Source organism: Cherax quadricarinatus, unplaced genomic scaffold, assembly GCF_038502225.1.
Source record: "Cherax quadricarinatus isolate ZL_2023a unplaced genomic scaffold, ASM3850222v1 Contig1085, whole genome shotgun sequence".
Classification (NCBI taxonomy): Eukaryota; Metazoa; Arthropoda; class Malacostraca; order Decapoda; family Parastacidae; genus Cherax; species Cherax quadricarinatus.
Window position 1 is genome coordinate 100,228 of NW_027196111.1, and position 6,968 is coordinate 107,195.

The following is a 6,968-nucleotide window of genomic DNA, read 5'->3' on the forward strand; positions in this document are numbered from 1 at the left end:
AGCAGGAGGAGAAAAAAGCGATTGAAGACATCATGAAGGTGATAGGCGAGGGGGACATGACCCAGGTGGCAAATTTTCGGAGAATTGGGTGGTTCACAAAGAAAAGGAATCGGCCTCTCAAAGTAATTTTCAAGGCAGAATCAACCCGAACCATGATCCTGCAGGAGAAAGCACGGCTGAGAGGCAAGCAGGAGTTCCGGAGTGTGTACCTCGACCGAGACAGAACACAGGACGAAAGGAAGACAATGAAAGAGAGAGTTCAAAAACGAAAGGAGAAATGGGAGGAAATGAAAAAGGAGAGCAGAATAACCCAGGATCAAATGGAAGGACAAGCGCACCCCCCAAAAACACCTGCAGAAGGACTCCAGCCACGACACCCCCAAGGCAACTGAACAATCCAAACCAACCATCACACACCGATCCCTCTGTTTCCACCCCCCGCACCACAGTTACAGTATTAGAACAGAAGTTGAAGGTTTGGTACACAAATGCAGATGGATTAACGAATAAACATGAGGAATGGCAAGAAAGAATCAATGAGAAGTCCCCAGACATCATAGCAGTTACAGAAACAAAACTCATGGAGACAATAACAGATGTAATCTTCCCACCACGATACCAGATCATGAGGAAAGATAGAAGGGGCAGGGGGGGAGGTGGGGTTGCTCTGCTTGTAAAAAACAGATGGAAATTCGAGAAAATGGAAGGAATAGATGAGACGGGAGAAAGATACTACATAGCAGGTACACTTCAGTCTGGGGAACACAAAGTGGTCATTGCAGTGATGTATAATCCACCACAGAACTGCAGGAGGCCAAGAGAGGAATATGAAGAGAGCAACAGAGCAATGGTGGACACACCTGCTGAGGGGGCAAGAAGAGCTCACTCCAGCAGAGCAAAGTTGCTGGTTATGGGGGATTTCAACCACAGGGAGATTGACTGGGAAAACCTGGAGCCACATGGGGGTCCCGAAACATGGAGAGCCAGGATGTTGGACGTGGTGCTGGAAAACCTCATGCACCAACATGTTAAGGACACTACCAGAGTGAGAGGGGAGGATGAACCAGCAAGATTGGACCTTGTGTTCACCCTGGGCAGCTCAGACATTGAGGACATCAAGTATGAGAGTCCCCTAGGAGCTAGCGACCACGTGGTTCTGTGCTTTGAATACATAGTAGAGCTGCAAGTGGAGAGAATAACAGGAGTAGAATGGGAAAAGCCTGACTATAAAAGAGGGGACTACATAGGGTTGAAGAACTTCCTGCGGGAGGTCCAGTGGGACAGAGAACTGGCAGGAAAGCCAGTAAATGAAATGATGGAATATGTAGCAACAAAATGCAAGGAGGCAGTGGAAAGGTTCATTCCCAAGGGCAACAGTAACAACGGGAAGACCAGAACAAGCCCCTGGTTTACCCGACGGTGTAAGGAGGCAAAAACAAAGTGCAATAGAGAATGGAAAAAGTACAGAAGGCAGAGAACACACGAAAATAGGGAGATCAGTCGCAGAGCCAGGAATGAGTACGCACAGGTAAGGAGGGAGGCCCAGCAACAGTATGAAAATGACATAGCATCGAGAATCAAGACTGACCCGAAACTGTTGTATAGCCACATCAGGAGGAAGACAACAGTCAAAGACTAGGTGATAAGATTAAGGACAGAAGGTGGAGAACTCACAAGAAATGATCAGGAGGTATGTGAGGAGCTGAACAGGAGATTTAAGGAAGTTTTTACAATAAGTAAGTAAGTAAGTAAGTAAGTAAGTTTATTCAGGTATACACAAATACAGTTACATAGAATTATCATACATAGCAGCATATGTGTAGAGAACCTAGGATAACCCAAAAAAGTCAGACAGAGTGACTTATTTCCATTGAAGGAAGGGCTGTGGGAAGACAGCACAGAAGGGAACATCAAGAGGGAATATACCAACAAGTGTTGGATGACATACGAACAACTGAGGAGGAGGTGAAGAAGCTCTTAAGTGACCTTGACACCTCAAAGGCGATGGGACCGGACAACATCTCCCCATGGGTCCTTAGAGAAGGAGCAGAGATGCTGTGTGTGCCTCTAACCACAATCTTCAACACATCCCTTGAAACTGGGCAACTACCTGAGAAATGGAAGACAGTTAATGTAGTCCCCATATTTAAGAAAGGAAACAGAAACGAGGCACTAAACTACAGACCTGTGTCTCTGACATGTATTGTGTGCAAAGTCATGGAGAAGACTATCAGGAGGAGAGTGGTCGAACACCTGGAAAGGAACAAGATTATAAATGAAAACCAGCATGGGTTCATGGAAGGCAAATCTTGTATCACAAACCTCCTGGAGTTTTATGACAAGGTAACAGAAGTAACACACGAGAGAGAGGGGTGGGTAGATTGCATTTTCCTAGACTGCAGGAAGGCCTTTGACACAGTTCCCCACAAGATATTAGTGCAGAAGCTGGAGGATCAGGTGCACGTAAAAGGGAGGGCACTGCAATGGATAAGGGAATACCTGACAGGGAGGCAGCAACGAGTCATGGTACGTGAAGAGGCATCACAGTGGGCGCCTGTTACGAGTGGGGTCCCACAGGGGTCAGTTCTAGGACCAGTGCTATTTTTGATATATGTGAACGACATGATGGAAGGAATAGACTCTGAAGTGTCCCTGTTCGCAGATGACGTGAAGTTGATGAGAAGAATTAAATCGGACGAGGATGAGGCAGGACTGCAAAGAGACCTGGAGAAGCTGGACATGTGGTCCAGTAACTGGCTTCTCGAATTCAATCCAGCCAAATGCAAAGTCGTGAAGATTGGGGAGGGGCAAAGAAGACCGCAGACAGAGTATAGGCTAGGTGGACAAAGACTACAGACCTCACTCAGGGAGAAAGACCTTGGGGTGACCATAACACCGAGCACATCACCGGAGGCACACATCAACCAAATAACCGCTGCAGCATACAGGGCGCCTGGCAAACCTGAGAATAGCGTTCCGATACCTTAATAAGGAATCGTTCAAGACACTGTACATTGTGTATGTTAGGCCCATACTGGAGTATGCAGCACCAGTCTGGAACCCACACCTGGTCAAGCACGTCAAGAAGTTAGAGAAAGTACAAAGGTTTGCAACAAGGCTAGTCCCAGAGCTCAAGGGAATGTTGTACGAGGAAAGGTTAAGGGAAATCGAACTGACGACACTGGAGGACAGAAGGGTCAGGGGAGACATGATAACGACATACAAGATACTGCGGTGAATAGACAAGGTGGACAGAGATAGGATGTTCCAGAGAGGGGACACAGGGACAAGGGGTCACAACTGGAAGCTGAAGACTCAGACGAGTCACAGGGACGTTAGGAAGTATTTCTTCAGTCATAGAGTTGTCAGCAAGTGGAATAGCCTAGCAAGTGAAGTAGTGGAGGCAGGAACCATACATAGTTTTAAGAAGAGGTATGACAAAGCTCAGGAAGCAGAGAGAGAGAGGATCCAGTAGTGATCAGTGAAGAGGCGGGGCAAGGAGCTGAGTATCGACCCCTGCAACCACAATTAGGTGAGTACAATTAGGTGAGTACACACACACACACACACACACACACACACACACACACACACACGGGAATGAGGAACTTCCTGAACGAGTATCAGTGGGACAGAGAACTGGCAGGGAAGCCAGTAAATGAGATGATGGAATATGTAGCAACAATGTGCAAGGAGGCTGAAGAGAGGTTTGTACCCAAGGGAAACAGGAATAATGAAAAAACCAGGATGAGCCCATGGTTCACCCAAAGGTGCAAGGAGGCAAAAAGCAAGTGTGCTAGGGAATGGAAGAAATATAGAATGCAAAGAACCCAGGAGAATAAGGAGAGCAGTCATAGAGCCAGAAACGAATATGCACAGATAAGAAGGGAGGCCCAACGACAATATGAAAACGACATAGCAGCGAAAGCCAAATCTGACCCGAAGCTGTTATACAGCCACATCAGAAGGAAAACAAGAGTCAAGGACCAGGTAATCAGGCTAAGGAAGGAAGGAGGAGAGACAACAAGAAATGACCGTGAAGTATGTGAGGAACTCAACAAGAGATTCAAAGAAGTGTTCACAGAGGAGACAGAAGGGGCTCCAGAGGGACGGACAGGTGTGGCACATCACCAGGTGCTGGACACGGTACACACAACCGAGGAAGAAGTGAAGAGGCTTCTGAGTGACCTAGATACCTCAAAGACAATGGGGCAAGATAACATCTCTCAATGGGTCCTGAGAGAGGGAGCAGAGGCGCTATGTGTGCCCTTAACAACAATATTCAATACATCTATCGAAACAGGGAGATTGCCTGAGGCATAAAAGACAGCAAATGTAGTCCCAAACTTTAAAAAAGGAGACAGACATGAAGCACTAAACTACAGACCAGTGTCACTGACATGTATAGTATGCAAAGTCATGGAGAAGATTGTCAGGAGAAGAGTGGTGGAACACCTAGAAAGGAATGATCTCATCAACAGCACCCAACATGGTTTCAGGGACGGGAAATCCTGTGTCACAAACCTACTGGAGTTCTATGACAAGGTAACAGCAGAAAGACAAGAGAGAGAGGGGTGGGTGGATTGCATTTTCTTGGACTGCAAGAAGGCGTTTGACACAGTACCACACAAGAGATCAGTGAAAAAACTGGAGGACCAAGCAGGGATAACAGGGAAGGCACTACAATGGATCAGGGAATATTTGTCAGCAAGACAGCAGTGAGTAATGGTACGTGGCGAGGTGTCAGAGTGGGCACCTGTGACCAGCGGGGTCCCACAGGGATCAGTCCTAGGACCAGTGCTGTTTCTGGTATTTGTGAACGACATGACAGAAGGAATAAACTCTGAGGTGTCACTGTTTGCAGATGACGTATGCAGCACCAGTCTGGAACCTACACCTGGTCAAGCACGTCAAGAAGTTAGAGAAAGTACAAAGGTTTGCAACAAGGCTAGTCCCAGAGCTCAAGGGAATGTCGTACGAGGAAAGGTTAAGGGAAATCGAACTGACGACACTGGAGGACAGAAGGGTCAGGGGAGACATGATAACGACATACAAGATACTGCGGGGAATAGACAAGGTGGACAGAGATAGGATGTTCCAGAGAGGGGACACAGGGACAAGGGGTCACAACTGGAAGCTGAAGACTCAGACGAGTCACAGGGACGTTAGGAAGTATTTCTTCAGTCATAGAGTTGACAGCAAGTGGAATAGCCTAGCAAGTGAAGTAGTGGAGGCAGGAACCATACATAGTTTTAAGAAGAGGTATGACAAAGCTCAGGAAGCAGAGAGAGGATCCAGTAGCGATCAGTGAAGAGGCGGGGCAAGGAGCTGAGTATCGACCCCTGCAACCACAATTAGGTGAGTACAATTAGGTGAGTACACACACACACACACACACACACACACACACACACACACACACACACACACACACACACACACACACACACACACACACGGGAATGAGGAACTTCCTGAACGAGTATCAGTGGGACAGAGAACTGGCAGGGAAGCCAGTAAATGAGATGATGGAATATGTAGCAACAATGTGCAAGGAGGCTGAAGAGAGGTTTGTACCCAAGGGAAACAGGAATAATGAAAAAACCAGGATGAGCCCATGGTTCACCCAAAGGTGCAAGGAGGCAAAAAGCAAGTGTGCTAGGGAATGGAAGAAATATAGAATGCAAAGAACCCAGGAGAATAAGGAGAGCAGTCGTAGAGCCAGAAACGAATATGCACAGATAAGAAGGGAGGCCCAACGACAATATGAAAACGACATAGCAGCGAAAGCCAAATCTGACCCAAAGCTGTTATACAGCCACATCAGAAGGAAAACAAGAGTCAAGGACCAGGTAATCAGGCTAAGGAAGGAAGGAGGAGAGACTACAAGAAATGACCGTGAAGTATGTGAGGAACTCAACAAGAGATTCAAAGAAGTGTTCACAGAGGAGACAGAAGGGGCTCCAGAGGGACGGACAGGTGTGGCACATCACCAGGTGCTGGACACGGTACACACAACCGAGGAAGAAGTGAAGAGGCTTCTGAGTGAGCTAGATACCTCAAAGACAATGGGGCAAGATAACATCTCTCAATGGGTCCTGAGAGAGGGAGCAGAGGCGCTATGTGTGCCCTTAACAACAATATTCAATACATCTATCGAAACAGGGAGATTGACTGAGGCATGGAAGACAGCAAATGTAGTCCCAAACTTTAAAAAAGGAGACAGACATGAAGCACTAAACTACAGACCAGTGTCACTGACATGTATAGTATGCAAAGTCATGGAGAAGATTGTCAGGAGAAGAGTGGTGGAACACCTAGAAAGGAATGATCTCATCAACAGCACCCAACATGGTTTCAGGGATGGGAAATCCTGTGTCACAAACCTACTGGAGTTCTATGACAAGGTAACAGCAGAAAGACAAGAGAGAGAGGGGTGGGTGGATTGCATTTTCTTGGACTGCAAGAAGGCGTTTGACACAGTACCACACAAGAGATCAGTGAAAAAACTGGAGGACCAAGCAGGGATAACAGGGAAGGCACTACACTGGATCAGGGAATATTTGTCAGCAAGACAGCAGTGAGTAATGGTACGTGGCGAGGTGTCAGAGTGGGCACCTGTGACCAGCGGGGTCCCACAGGGGTCAGTCCTAGGACCAGTGCTGTTTCTGGTATTTGTGAACGACATGACAGAAGGAATAAACTCTGAGGTGTCACTGTTTGCAGATGATGTGAAGTTGATGAGAAGAATTCATTCGATCGAAGACCAGGCAGAACTACAAAGGGATCTGGACAGGCTGCAGACCTGGTCCACCAATTGGCTCCTTTAGTTCAATCCCACCAAGTGCAAAGTCATGAAGATTGGGGAAGGGCAAAGAAGACCGCAGACAGAGTACAGTCTAGGAGGCCAGAGACTACAAACCTCACTCAAGGAAAAAGATCTTGGGGTGAGTATAACACCAGGCACA